The sequence below is a fragment of the Podarcis erhardii genome (genome assembly GCF_964252035.2).
Source record: "Podarcis erhardii genome assembly, chromosome: 6".
NCBI classification, from domain to species: Eukaryota; Metazoa; Chordata; class Lepidosauria; order Squamata; family Lacertidae; genus Podarcis; species Podarcis erhardii.
The window spans coordinates 3,818,887-3,834,426 of NC_138510.1; the positions used below are offsets into that span (position 1 = coordinate 3,818,887).

At 45.1% G+C, this 15,540-nt stretch overlaps 1 protein-coding gene across 2 annotated transcripts in view; it reads right to left on the reverse strand.

The window, feature by feature from the left end:
- Nucleotides 1-2,146: 2,146 nt before the first annotated feature.
- The window catches only part of REM1 (RRAD and GEM like GTPase 1), a 136,153-nt gene continuing 122,759 nt past the window's right edge, over nucleotides 2,147-15,540 (reverse strand). Inside the window, exon 6 of one of the 2 annotated variants that reach the window (XR_014157979.1) lies at nucleotides 2,147-2,317. The gene's annotated coding sequence lies outside the window, so the exon portion shown is untranslated. The remainder of the gene's footprint in view (nucleotides 2,318-15,540) is intronic. The other variant, XR_014157980.1, reaches the window with a different exon arrangement.

Sequence of the window (15,540 nt, forward strand, 5' to 3'; positions counted from 1 at the left end):
TAGGATCTGAGAGAGCAGGGTTCGAATATGCAAGGAATTCCCACATGGTGCGGTTGATGCTGCCATCTTTGGAGTGCAGAGTTGGTCTCTTAATAGGCCAGAAACAAATTCCCTGTTGAAATAAAGAAAATAAGGTCTTATATATATAATAAATGTTCATAACTGGATATATAAACCACATGTCTGAAACCCCACAGAAAAAGTCCTGAAACCATTTTGTCCCTCCCACATTGACCTCAAATATTTCTCTGCAAGGTCGAAGGAAAATGGAAAAGCCTCCCCATTGTCTTTTCCTTCACAAATCCTGTTTTAAGGGTATGTCTGTGTATGAATAGGCTGAGCCTGTGACCTGGCTCAGGAACTAAGTATTTATCATTACAAAAGACTGGCCAGGCTCCCCAGGGTATCCAATCAAGTAACCATTAACAGGTAACCTGCCAGACAGGAGATAAACAATGCACTCAGATTTCTGTTGTAGACCGCCTCTTCTGTGATGTAGATATAATGTATCTGGGGGGTAGTCTTGAACTCCAGGGCGGGCAATTTAAAATGTCTATATAAGGGCAGGCACACCTTTGTTCTGGGTCCTCCTCCTTTCCCGCGTGTGAGGGGATCACCCTGTTGCAACAGTTCAATAAAGATCAGGCTTACAAGCTGCTTTGCTTCTCAGTATTCTCTGGTTGGCCTCTGTTCTTTTCTCTGACCGATGGAGAACCTACAAAGGACTCTATAAGGGCTCTTGTGTCCCCCATAAGGGAATAAGGGCAGATTTTTGTTTATTACACATCCTTGAGGATCTTGCCATCTTCCATTCTTCGCACATGACCAAGCCAGTGTGGACGCGGCCGAGACAGGAGATTATGCCGGGATAATCTTCTTGAGAGACCCCAACAACAATATGAGGGGATCCACAATTTTCCTGGATAGACAGAGCCTGACTGCCCCAACAGCAAAAACTGGGTTCTTGGGGACCTACAAACAAGTGAGGACTCCAATCCAGAAGCTTTAGATTACAACTCCCATCATCCCTTGCCACTGCCCAAGCTGTTTGCCAGGGCGAAGAAGAGTTGGGAGGAGTCCAACAACATCTGGAGATCCACACGTTCCCCATGCCTGGTCCAGGTTTAGACTGGTTTAGGGGGTCCATTTGCTCTGACACCCCCCCCCTTCCCCAGAGATAAATCCACTGGGCCACCTCTGGTGTGGATGCTGGTGTGTGTTTATCAGACAGCACAGGTCTGCTGTTGGTGTTAATTAGGATTGTTGTTGCTTTTAACCTCCAGGGCTAGAGCAGAGTCCCTATCTAATTATCACCTGCTCGCTTTCATTAGCAGCAATTAAAGCGCTTCCAGGCCTCCCAAGGGGCTTGGTGTTAACCCTTCCCCTTCTCCAGCCTACTGCTCCCATCAACAAGGGCATGCAATGCAAGCCTTGGGACACCAGAGGGCAGCAGAATCCCACCGCGACCCTGTTCCAGTAGAATTGTAGCATTGGAAGGTACCCGGGGGTCATCTAGTCCAACCCCCAGCAATGCAGGAATCATAGATTTCCGTTGATTTGAAGGGACATGGAGATACCCAACTTTCGTCTTCTTGGCCTTTAAGAGTTGTGGGTGACAGTCAGTTATTTTTCTTTATCCAGGGAGCCCAGAGTTGAAGAGAGCTTCACCGGTTGAACTACTGCCTGCCGCACAGCTCCTAAGGGTCCAGATTCCAACTGGTGAGGGTTGCCAAGAAAGACTTGAAACCAGTTGATCGAATCCTACTCTGTACAGTGAACAAACACAAGATACATTGAAGACTGATGTGGTCTTGGGAGAGAGATGAAACCCGAACGTTTTAGAAATGTATCTTAATATGGGGAAAATACTTTAGCATAGGCTGATCTCAATTCAATTAATTCTTTGTGTTTAAATGGAAAGGACTGAACTGTGCAAAACCGCTTATGCACAAATATGGCATACGATGAATTTGACTGTGTAAAATTTTAAATATGTTTCTATATAATCATAATAATCAATTTAAAAGGTAAAGGGACCCCTGACCGTTAGGTCCAGTTGCGAACGACTCTGGGGCTGCGGCGCTCATCTTGCTTTATTGGCCAAGGGAACCGGCGTACAGCTTCCGGGTCATGTGGCCAGCAGGACTAAGCCGCTTCTGGTGAACCAGAGCAGTGCACGGAAATGCCGTTTACCTTCCCGCCGGAGCGGTACCTATTTATCTACTTGCACTTTGATGTGCTTTCAAACTGCTAGGTTGGCAGGAGCAGGGACCGAGCAATGGGAGCTCACCCCGTCGCGGGGATTCGAACCGCTGACCTTCTGATCGGCAAATCCTATGCTCTGTGGTTTAGACCACAGCGCCACCCACGTCCCTATAATCAACTTAGCAAATACTTAATTTATTATTCCCATTCCAGATGGTCATCATTATAAGAACCATTCTTTAATTTTAAGAACTGGTGTCTGAGTTTGCTCTTCTCTCCCCATCCGATTTTCCTTTTGTGTCGTGTCTTATGGATTGTGTGTGTGCGCGTGAGCAAGGATGGCCTCTTTTTAATTTTGGAACCTATTTTGGATTAAGGGTTGGGTACAAAGGCTCTAAGCAGGTAAAGAACATGATAGAAATAATAGTCGGGAGCAGGCTTTCTCAGCACTCTTGTGCTGTGTAGCCAGATGGGTGGGGTATAAATAATAAAATTATTATTACTATTATTCTTATTAGCCCACTCAACAGGTGAAGGAGCCCATTTGCTGAGCTGAGCCCTGGCACTGCACAAGAGGAGAGGCCAGAGGAGAAGTCTGTGTGGCACCCTTCCTGGCATCACCCATACAAGCAGCCGCAGTCTCAGCCTCACCCCCTGCCCTCCCCAGTGTCTGCCAGTATCTATGGCAGCCCTGCTGGGATACTGCCAGGAAGATGGGGGGCATCAGGCAGGCATCAGGCAGGCCCCCAGGTGGCTCCAGCCACCGGCCGGCAGCCGGTCTCCCTTGGAGCAGCATCAATCAGCGACACAAGCCTCAGATACGTTTAGAGATTCTTGCACGCTCTGTCAGCAGAGTGTGTAAATCTTCTCACAGCAGAAGAGGCGGACAGAGAAATGTGCAAGCATAATGCACAGCATTTTATTCAGCATAGTTCAGGAACAGAGGAAAACATGTCTGCTTCCCTTCATCTCCAGCAAAACAGCAGTAACACAAAAGCTATATCCAAACGGAAGTTCCCAGCGGACTGTGCTGGAAGTAAACAGGCCTGTGACACACAACAGTCATGCCTGTACCCTTTTAAGGGGGAACAGAACTATAGCCTAACTAGTGTGGTGCAGTGGTTAGAGTGTCGGACTAGGACCTGGGAGACCAGGGTTCGAATCCCCACTCAGCTGTGGAACTGTCACTGGGTGTGCCCTTGGGCTGATCACTGCCTCTCAGCCTCGCCAACCTCACAGGATTGTTGTGGGGATTAAAGGAAGAGGAAAGTTCTTCCTAATGTTACGTGTGTGTGTGTGTGTGTGTGTGTGTGTGTGTGTGTGTGTGTATTTTAACTTTTGGTATGTTTTAATGCGTTTCCATTTCCACCACTCCACCACTCCCGGTTTTATGGTTGTTGTTGTTGTTTTTAAATCATTTTTATTAAGTTTCCAATAAAAAATATCCAATTAATATATCGAATCATAATACTTCAATTAAAATAAAAAACTAGAATAAAAATTATATTTATTAATTTTTCAAAGCTCCCCACGGTCTGGATCTCTGAAGCCTATCTCCACATTTTAGTCCTGCTTCTCTTCTTTGTTTCCATATTTTCCACATTTCGATTTTAACGCTTCATAATTCTTCCGATTTTATGGTTTTGTCATTTTGTAAACCGCTTCGAGGTACTTCTTATTAACAATCGAGCGGTGTATAAATGTTGTGAAATAAATAAATGCTGTAATTGATCTCAGGGTTGTGGGTTCGAGCTCCACATTGGGTAAGAGATTCCTGCATTGCGCAGGGTTGGGCTAGATGATCTTTGGGGGGCCCTTCCAACTCTACAGTTCTATGATTTACCGCTCTGTGAGAGAGTCATTTAAGCTTCCGCTTCAGACACCGAAATGCTTTGGGCCATGGGCAAAAACGTTTTCTCAGCTGGATCCCTGAACAGGGCGGCTCAGCTCCTCTTGCCCCCTCAAGTCTCGCCTTCCTTCCCTCCCTACGTGAAGACATGGGGCCCTGATTTCTGGAGAATGGGCATGCTTCGGGGATTCCCCCAACCTCCCAGCTGTTGCAGGAACTGCCTCATGGGATCTCAGCATCTCCTGGAAAAGTTGCACAAGCTTCACTGATGTCACTGCCTGAATAACGTCAGAGAGTGGGGGCGGCTGCATTTGAACCCAGAGCCAGCAGGTTTGCCACTGACTGTCTCACCGTCCCTGTCTGGGAGGGTCAGATTTTGAGGCAAACGGCAAAAAGGTCTCTTTGGACAACTGGTTTCCTTTTAGCAGCTTTACCAAAACCCACAAGACGTAACCGGCTGTATGTTTGAATAAATAAAGTATACTATTCATTGTGTTAAATTGTAGATTTCAACAGAAGTAGCTCACAAACTTCAACGAAAAAAGTAGAAGACCCAGTGGACCCTTGTGGATCAGTTCATTCTCTAATCAGTTCATGCATAAGGTCGATATATGGGAAAAAGTCTATTCCACCTGTCTGTTCATAGAGTCCAACAATCCACACGAAAGGTTGTTACAGTTCCACAGAATCCTTTCACAGAGTCTAAGACAAGGATTTCCAGAATATTAGCCTTGTTTCGCCATCCTGGGCTTTTCAGTAGTTCAAACTCATATATGATATCAGAGGACAGTGGGTCTTATAGAATAGTAGTAGCTGCTGTTGAAATCTACAATTTAATAGAATGTATAGTATACTTTTCGGGGGACACGGGCGGTGCTGTGGGTTAAACCACAGAGCCTAGGACTTGCCAATCAGAAGGTTGGCAGTTTGAATCCCCACGACAGGGCGAGCTCCCATTGCTCGGACCCTGCTCCTGCCCACCTAGCAGTTCGAAAGCACAAAGTGCAAGTGGATAAATAGGTACCGCTCCGGCGGGAAGGTAAATGGCGTTTCCGTGAGCTGCTCTGGTTCGCCAGAAGCAGCTTAGTCATGCTGGCCACATGACCCAGAAGCTGTCTGCGGCCAAACGCCGGCTCCCTCGGCCGATAAAGCGAGATGAGCGCTGCAACCCCAGAGTCGATCACAACTGGACCTAATGATCAGGGGTCCCTTTACCTTTATAGTATACTTTATTTATGGCAGAGATGACTGGCAGAATCCGAGACCAGGAGAAAGAGACAGTGGAAGAAGATTGGAAGAAATTTAAAGACTATCTTAATAAATATTATAAAATTAATGAAGGCTAGAAAGTCATGGGTTTAAAAATTAGAGGTTTACAGGGGCGTTGATTAAGGAAAAAGAACAGAATTATTAAAAACTATGGGAAATAAGGGAATGGATTTGCTGATATGATAAATGAGATTAGAATACAGAAGGGGGAGGTGTGAGGAGGTCGGGAAATTAGGTTTAAGAAAATAAGGTCTGAAATTATACTTGTTTTTTGTCTTTTGTTTGTGTATGTTTTTATTGTTTTCTGTGTTTATATGTTTTTATTGGAAACTTTAATAAATATCATTAAAAAATAATAATATATAGTATACTTTATTTATTCAAACGTACAGCCGGTTATGTCTTGTGTGTTTATTGAATATGTTTCAAGTAACAAGAGGTTCGTTGTTGTTTTGCTTTACCAAAACCACCAAAAATTGTGAGGATCGGGTGGCAGTTTCATGGGGCAGAAGAGGGGTGAGCAAATTTGGGCCACTCGGGACTGTACCCCAAGTTTGCACATCTTTCCCAGACCAAACTCCTCTTCAGATATGCCTCTCACATTCCTGGAGTGTTTTTGCCTCTTGCTTGTCCCCTTACTCTTCTGTAAGAGTAAAAGCACCCAGAAGAGAATGTGGCTCTGAGTCAGAAGAAGGATTCCCATCCCTGAAGCAGACTCTGTGTTGATATTTCTGCTGCAAGAAAATGGCAGACTCAGTCATTTTTGCCATCTCGGCAAACTCACAAACCTTAACTTGCCATTCTGCATCAATCAAAAATTCTACACAGAATGGGAATGCATAGGGGAATAGATGAAGAAATATGGTGTTAAAGCAGAACTCTTAATAGGCAATTGTTAAGCGTGTAAGGACAAAAGAAGTAATTGTAATTTAACAGTTTTCATGTTGTTCTATTTGGTTAAAGCAAATAGAAAAAATATATTATGATGGGAAGATCTCACACAGGTGAAGGGAAGCAGGGGGGAGGTGGGGAGGGTTAGGCTGAATTTGGGAAATTAAATAATATATGGGACAGCAAAGGATATATATTAGATTCTTATTGAATAGTAATAAATTGTAACCAGAATAGGAGTTCAAAAGGAGAAGTAGAAGTATTTTTAGTATTTTCATTATTGTAGTAGTTATTATTATTTCTTATTGGTAGAAGGCAATGTTAATTTAGGCTTCTTTGTTTTGCTGTCTGTATAATTTTCTTAAGTCAATTTTTTAAAAAAAGACATGGCAGACTCAGCAACACAGGGGAAGTTTTGGTCCTGATCCTTTCATAGAATCATAGAATTGTAGAATTTGAAGGGACAACCAAGGCTCTTCCAGTTCAACCCCTGCAATGCAGGAATCTTTTACCAAACGTGGCACTCGAACCCACAACCCTAAGATCTATCAACTGAGCTCTCTCTCTCTCTCTCTCTCTCTCTCTCTCTCTCTCTGTGCAGCTCAACGACCCTGTGAGGTAGGCCAGGCTAAGAGATGGCGACTGGCCTACAGTCACCCATTGAGCCTCATGGCTGAGAGGAAATTCGAACCCAGTTCTCCCAGGTCCCAGTCCAACAAACTAACCATTGATTTATGCACTGCTGACTGCACTGCCAGCCAGTGTTGGACCTATTGAACTGGATGGACCAATGAACTGACTGCCCCCTCCCCAAATAACTTGAAAACTATAAGGCACGGGAAAGAAAACTATAAAACATTGGAAACTGTAATTCATACCAGGGACTTTGACGTGTGAGATAACCCAGTACAGAAACTGTATTCAAAATCTGAGACGTAGTAGCTAATTTTATATATATTATTATCATACTCATGATAATAAATGCTGGAAATGTAAGGAAAAAGAAGGAACCTTTTATCACATGTGGTGGACATGCTCCAATGTAAAAGACTTCTGGGAAAGGATTTATAATGAATTGAAAAAAGTGTTGAAAAACACATTTATTTAAAAACCAGAAGCCTTTTTACTTGGTATAGTGGGGGGTGAAATCCCCAAAAAGGATGTTACTTTTTTCTGTATGCCACAACAGCTGCAAGAATATTGCTAGCGAAGAATTGGAAGAAACAATATTTACCAACTATCGAAGAATGGCAGATGAAGATGATGGACTATATGGAACTTGCCGAACTGACCGGGAGACTCCGAGACCAGAGAGAAGAGACGGTGGAAGAAGATTGGAAGAAGTTTAAAGAATATTTGAAAAAATATATGTTAATATTTAAATCTTAGAATAGCTTTGGAAGTGGATATAGGCTGTAGGGTTAGAAGTAGAAGACAGTGCGTTTTAAAATAGTATTATTTAGAATCATAGAATCATAGAGTTGGAAGAGACCACAAGGGCCATCGAGTCCAACCCCCTGCCAAGCAGGAAACACCATCAGAGCACTCCTGACATATGGTTGTCAAGCCTCTGCTTAAAGACCTCCAAAGAAGGAGACTCCACCACACTCCTTGGCAGCAAATTCCACTGTCAAACAGCTCTTACTGTCAGGAAGTTCTTCCTAATGTTTAGGTGGAATCTTTTTTCTTGTAGTTTGGAACCATTGCTCCGTGTCCGCTTCTCTGGAGCAGCAGAAAACAACCTTTCTCCCTCCTCTATGTGACATCCTTTTATATATTTGAACATGGCTATCATATCACCCCTTAACCTCCTCTTCTCCAGGCTAAACATGCCCAGCTCCCTTAGCCGTTTTTCATAAGGCATCGTTTCCAGGCCTTTGACCATTTTGGTTGCCCTCCTCTGGACACGTTCCAGTTTGTCAGTGTCCTTCTTGAACTGTGGTGCCCAGAACTGGACACAGTACTCCAGGTGAGGTCTGACCAGAGCAGAATACAGTGGCACTATTACTTCCCTTGATCTAGATGCTATACTCCTATTGATGCAGCCCAGAATTGCATTGGCTTTTTTAGCTGCCGCGTCACACTGTTGGCTCATGTCAAGTTTGTGGTCAACCAAGACTCCTAGATCCTTTTCACATGTACTGCTCTCAAGCCAGGTGTCACCCATCTTGTATTTGTGCCTCTCATTTTTTTTGCCCAAGTGCAATACTTTACATTTCTCCCTATTAAAATTCATCTTGTTTGTTTTGGCCCAGTTCTCTAATCTGTCAAGGTCGTTTTGAAGTGTGATCCTGTCCTCTGGGGTGTTAGCCACCCCTCCCAGTTTGGTGTCATCTGCAAATTTGATCAGGATGCCCTTGAGTCCATCATCCAAGTCGTTGATAAAGATGTTGAATAAGACCGGGCCCAAGACAGAACCCTGTGGCACCCCACTAGTCACTCTTCTCCAGGATGAAGAGGAACCATTGATGAGCACCCTTTGGGTTCGGTCAGTCAGCCAGTTACAAATCCACTGAGTGGTAGCATAGTCAAGACCGCATTTTACCAGCTTCTTTACACGAATATCATGGGGCACCTTGTCAAATGCCTTGCTGAAATCAAGGTAGGCTACATCCGCTGCGTTCCCTTCATCTACCAGGCTTGTAATTCTGTCAAAAAACGAGATCAGGTTAGTCTGACACGACTTATTTTTCAGAAATCCATGCTGACTATTGGTGATCACAGTATTCCTTTCTAGGTGCTCACAAACTGTTTGCTTAATGATCTGCTCCAGAATCTTCCCTGGTATTGATGTCAGACTGACTGGGCTGTAATTATTTGGGTCCTCTCTTTTCCCCTTTTTGAAAATAGGGACAACATTTGCCCTCCTCCAGTCTGCTGGGACTTCGCCTGTTCTCCAGGAATTCTCAAAGATGACTGCCAGTGGTTCTGAGATCACATCTGCCAGTTCTTTTAATACTCTTGGATGCAGTTCATCTGGCCCTGGAGACTTGAATACATCTAGACTAGCCAAGTATTCTTGTACTATCTCCTTAGTTATTCTGGGCTGTGTTTCCTCTGCTGAATCATTTGCTCCAAATTCTTCAGGTCGGGCATTGTTTTCTTTATCGGAGAAGACTGAGGCAAAGAAGGCATTGAGGAGTTCAGCCCTTTCTGTGTCCCCTGTTTGCATTTCACCATCTTCTCCTCTGAGTGACCCCACAGTTTCTTTGTTCTTCCTTTTGCTACGAACATACCCATAAAAGCCTTTTTTGTTGCTTTTAACCTCTCTAGCAAGCCTGAGTTCATTCTGTGCTTTAGCTTTTCTGACTTTGTGTCTACACGTGCTGGCTATTTGTTTGAATTCCTCTTTGGTGGTTTCCCCCCTTTTCCATTTTTTGTACACATCCTTTTTTAATGTTAACTCAGTTAAAAGTTCTTTAGATAGCCACCCTGGCTTCTTTAGGCACCTTCCATGTTTCCGTCTCATTGGTATTGCCTGAAGTTGTGCTTTTACTATCTCCCTCTTAACGAACTCCCAGCCATCATGAACTCTCTTTCCTTTTAGTATTACTGTCCATGGGATCTCACCCAGCACTTCCCTAAGTTTTATGAAGTCGGCTTTCTTAAAGTCAAGAAATTGAGTCCTAGTATGCTTGGCTGCTCCTTTCCGCTGTATAGTAAACTTCAGAAGAGCATGATCACTCGCGCCTAATGATCCTTCCACTTCTACCCCACTAACCAGGTCATCAACATTGGTTAGGACCAGATCTAAAATGGCTGTTCCTCTTGTTGCTTCTCCCACTTTCTGAACAATGAAGTTGTCTGCAAGGCCAGTGAGGAATCTGTTTGACCTTATGCTCTTGGCTGAGTTTGACATCCAGCAAATATCCGGGTAATTGAAGTCCCCCATTACTACTATCTCCCTTCCTTTTGCATGCTTGGCCATCTGTTCCAGGAAGGCATCATCTATGTCCTCCGTTTGGCTTGGGGATCTATAGTAAACTCCCACAATGAGGTCCCTGTTATTCATCTCTCCCTTAATTTTGACCCAAATGCTCTCACTTTGGCTTTGAGGTTCTAAATCTTGGATCTCTTCACAGGTATACACATCCCTGACATATACCGCCACTCCTCCTCCTTTCTTGTCTGGTCTGTTTCTCTGAAATAGATTGTAACCCTCCATTATTACATTCCAGTCGTGGGACTTATCCCACCAGGTTTCAGTGATGCCTATTATGTCATATTTAGTTTGCTGTACCAAGAGCTCAAGCTCATCTTGTTTATTACCCATGCTTTGCGCATTAGTGTACAGACGTTGAAGTCCATTAATCATTCCCCCGTGTCTCTTATTTAAGGATTTTTTCCTCCCACCACTAGGTCTGCGTGCTGTTTGCTCCATTTGGTCTATGACATTTGGATGATCATGTTCATCAGTTGATAGACTCCTACCTTCAGGAGCACTGTCTTCCTCCCCCACATTAGTCAGTTTAAAGCCCTCCTGATGAGGTTTCTGAGATTTTTGGCAAAAACATTCCTCCCAACCGTTGTGAGGTGCAGCCCATCACTTGCCAGAAGTCCATCTTCAAGAAACTGCAGTCCGTGATCTAAGAATCCAAACCGTTCCTGTTTACACCATTTGCGAAGCCAGCTGTTCACTTCCACTATTTTTCTCTCTCTCCCTGGGCCACGTCGCTCAACTGGGAGGACAGATGAGATGGCAATTTGTGCCTTTAATTGCTTCAATTTCCTGCCCAGAGCCTCATAGTCTCTTTTGATCTTCTGGAGGCTATTGCTTGCAGTGTCATTGGTTCCCACATGAACCAAGAGGAAGGGGTATTTGTCAGTGGGTTTTATGATTCCTTGTAGTCGTTCAGTCACATCTTGGATCTTAGCCCTGGGGAGACAGCACACTTCCCGAGACATCTTGTCAGGCCCACAGATCACTGCTTCTGTTCCCCTCAGTAGGGAATCCCCTATCACCACTACACGCCTCCTCTTAGGTTTGGTCGGGGTTCTTCCGTGAGCTGTCCGTTCCAAGGTCGCCTGCACATTTCCTGAGGACTGACTTTGCTGCTCGTCTTCATATACCTGATCAACTGTAATGAGGGAGAGATCCTCAAATGGAGTCTGCTCTTCGTCTTCCATTCTAGGGGAGAGGACCTCAAAGCGATTGTGTATTTCTAAACAATCAGAGCGAACCCTGGGCCTCCTACTTCTTTGAGTCACGTTTCTCCATATATCTGGCTCCTGTGTTGGTGAACTAGCCTCCTTCTCAGGGGAGTCCCCTGTCTCCTCCTTGGTGGAGACGGTGTGCTCTGTTGCTTCCAAGAAGAGCTCCAGCTCTCTAATTCTTTGGAGCGTAGCCACACGTTCCTCCAATTGCTGGACTTTGTCTTTTAAGAGGGCAATCAACATGCAATTGCTGCAGGTAAAGCTGCCTGCAACCTTTGGCAAGATGGCAAACATTGCGCAGGAACCGCAGGCGTCTGCAGCTGTTCCCTCACTCTCCGTCTTGAGAACGTGTCGTTGGGGGTGGCTACAGTGGTCTTCCATCATAAGAAGCGTGCAGACAGGACAAGTAACTCCCCCCCAAAAAACCCTAGGTCTCCCCCAACAAACGTTTGAGACTAGCTCCCCTAAATCTAAAGATAGATCAAATTGCGCGCGCCGCAAGGCTTGTAGGGCAGCGGCTGAAGAAGGAGCAAAAAGGGTTTTCTCCTGTGTGTGTTTCTTGTGGCTGATTAGCTGTAAATGATAAAATGTGAAGTTATTTTAAGTGTGATTAAAAAAAAAAGGTTAGAAACTATGATATATGTAAACTGCTAAAGATGAAGTAAAATGAAAATCAGATAGGTGGGACCTGGGGAAGCCCACTTAACAATGTTTAGAAAAATAAGGATATGACAAGAATTTGTTTGTATTGTTTGGTTTTTTTGTTTGTGTTCTTTATTTGTGTCATAAAATGAATAATGTGTGTGTGTGTGTGTGTGTGTGTGTGTGTGTGTGTGTGTTCTGAAATGGAACAACCCCAACAAAGAAATGTAAAGTATTGCACTTGGGCAAAAAAAATGAGAGGCACAAATACAAGATGGGTGACACCTGGCTTGAGAGCAGTACATGTGAAAAGGATCTAGGAGTCTTGGTTGACCACAAACTTGACATGAGCCAACAGTGTGACGCAATTCTGGGCTGCATCAATAGGAGTATAGCATCTAGATCAAGGGAAGTAATAGTGCCACTGTATTCTGCTCTGGTCAGACCTCACCTGGAGTACTGTGTCCAGTTCTGGGCACCACAGTTCAAGAAGGACACTGACAAACTGGAACGTGTCCAGAGGAGGGCAACCAAAATGGTCAAAGGCCTGGAACCGATGCCTTATGAGGAACGGCTAAGGGAGCTGGGCATGTTTAGCCTGGAGAAGAGGAGTTTAAGGGGTGATATGATAGCCATGTTCAAATATATAAAAGGGTGTCACATAGAGGAGGGAGAAAGGTTGTTTTCTGCTGCTCCAGAGAAGCGGACACGGAGCAATGGTTCCAAACTACAAGAAAAAAGATTCCACCTAAACATTAGGAAGAACTTCCTGACAGTAAGAGCTGTTCGACAGTGGAATTTGCTGCCAAGGAGTGTGGTGAAGTCTCCTTCTTTGGAGGTCTTTAAGCAGAGGCTTGACAACCATATGTCAGGAGTGCTCTGATGGTGTTTCCTGCTTGGCAGGGGGTTGGACTTGATGGCCCTTGTGGTCTCTTCCAACTCTAGGATTCTATGATTCTATGATTCTAAGATACCAGTGGTTACTCAGACCTTGTTGCTGGTTGTGAAGGGTCCCCCATATCAGTTGAAGCTCCAGGGGCCCCCAAATGTAGGTCTGCCCCTGGTTATTATGCCCATTTTGCAGACAGGAGACTGAGGCAGAGAGAGAGAGAGAGAGAGATTCTTCGTGCAGAGAGTTTGCCCCTGTGCCAGGGAGCAGATCCTGCTAACCTCCCTCTGCCTCCCATCTCCGAGATAGTCTTTTTGAAGGCGCTTCTCCCTGTCTCCGGCGAGTTGCACCGTGGGCCCTGGGAGGAAGGCGGAGGCAGCCGGCTGAGTCACCCTGAACAGGATGCGCCAGAGCTGGGCTTGGCTGCCTGCCCTGATGCCCTCTGCTCTGAGTGTTTACTGCCCTGTGAGGCTCGCCTGCAGCTGGGCTGTTGCACAAGCCCCATTGATGCAATGCGCTGCTGCTCAGAAGCGCAACCCTCCCTGCGGGGAAAGGAGCCTTGTCATTCTCCTCCCTCTGCAGGGTGATGGGGAGAAGGGCAAAGTTTGTGAGCAAGGAGGGCCACCCGCCTGGGCCCCCTTTTGATACCCTCCTATCCCCTTGCCCCCCAGCTGAGGTGGGTGCAGAGCTAAACCCAGCTGAACCCAGGACTCAAACGGGCGACCTCTTGCAATTCTTGCAAAGCAGCACCCTTCGCTTCCGGCACGCCAGCTGGGCGGTTGGGCAAGAGGGCAAGAGGCCTTGCAGGAAACCAGCTGCAGCAGACCTGGCCCTGGGCTGCTTCTCAGAATTGCCACCAAGCTGGTTTCAAACCAGTCTCCCCTGCCCTTCTTCCACCAACACACACTCTCCAGTTTTGCTTTTCAACACCTTAGTTCGTGGGCACCGTTCCTTTCTTTTCACTCGCTCAAAAGTAGATGTGCATTTTCTTGGTTTTTTTCCTCCTTTTTAGAGAAACTCTCAAAAAGTACATGCAAGAGTTGGATCTGGTTGACCCTTGGCGCTCAAGGCACCCTGCTGAAAGGGAATTTACGTTTTATAGTCAAGTACATAAAAATGGTTTTAGGTTGGATTTTCCCCCTTAATATCAGCGTTCTTGTATCATCAAATTCAAGACTGTGATATTGATGTATGTTGTGTATCTGATCACAGCGCAATTAGCTTGGATTGGAAGTAATATTGTATGATATGATATGATATGATATGATATGATATGATATGATATGATATGATATGATATGATATGATATTATGGAAGTATTATTTATCATTTTCAATTTCACAACAAACATATGATCTTAATATTAAAACCACCCCATAAAACAGACAAATTAGGTTGACTTCCCTTTCCCCCCTTCTGTGGTTGATTTCATTTTTCCCCCTTACTACGGCACATCCAAATTATTCCTTATTTATTTTCTTTTCAGATTTTCCCTTCCAATGATACCTTAACAGCTCAATTTATTCTAATCCTGCTAACATTTTAAATCATTTACAAAATTCCCACCCCCCCATTCTCTATTAACAGTATTTTCTTCCTGATTTCTTATTCTTAATTTAACCATTTCCAAGTACTCCTTCAATTTCTTCTGTCAGTACTGCAGCTTTTGTCAATTTCTGAGCATAAAATAGATGTGCGTTTTCAGCTTGCATGGATGGAAATAATCAGCACCATTATATTTATTAAATTTGCATATTGCCCTATTCCTGTAGACTTCAGGGCGGTTCACAACATGGACAGAGCCAGGATTTATTTTGCCCAATTTTTACTCCCTCCCTGCTAAACACTAGAACTTGTGCTCATCAAACGAAGCTGAATGTTGTAAAATTCAGGACAGATTGGGGGGGGGAGCCCTTCTTCATTCTCATGCTCGAATCCTGCTTGCTGGTTTCCCACAAGCATCCGTCTGGCCACTGTGGGAACAGGATGCTGGCCTTAGATGGGCCTGATCCTGCAGTTAGGCCCTTCTGATGTTCTTCGGGTCAAATGCACGGACCCCTGGATGCACTCAAGAGCAGTCCAAATCAGCCTGGCTCAGAAGGGTTTAATCTAATTATTTTCCAGGCAGAAGTTAAAAGGAAGTGTGCTGGAATGTGTGTGTGTGTGTGTGTGTGTGTGTGTGTGTGTGTGCATGCGCACACTGTATCCTTCCCCCCTCCCTTTCCCTGCTCCCCCCCCCCACAAACTTTCCCTCTTGTGCAAGGCAAACTGTTCTCAGGGCCCGGCTGCAGCTGTGGGCAGGGAGGGAATTTCATGAGCCACACAAGGCAGCTGTCTCTATGCGCGGCTGTGTGTGCGTCAGCGCGAGTGTGCTGGGGGAGGCGTGTTTGTATAACTGTTTGGTGCCAAAGGGAGGTGAGGCAGCCTGGGAAGGGCTCGGCGCCTCAGACAGAGCGGCGCCTTCGTACACCTGGGGAAGTTCAGGTTAAATAACGTGCACATACCACAGCGTACAGCTGATTGAAACATTAACAAACAGGCAGGCCAAGCCAGGCTCCAGATGGGCTGGGTGGAAGCCAGCAGAAAGAGAGAGAGAGAGAAAGAAAAAGAAAGAGAGAGGGAGGGAGCGCATAGCAGCTA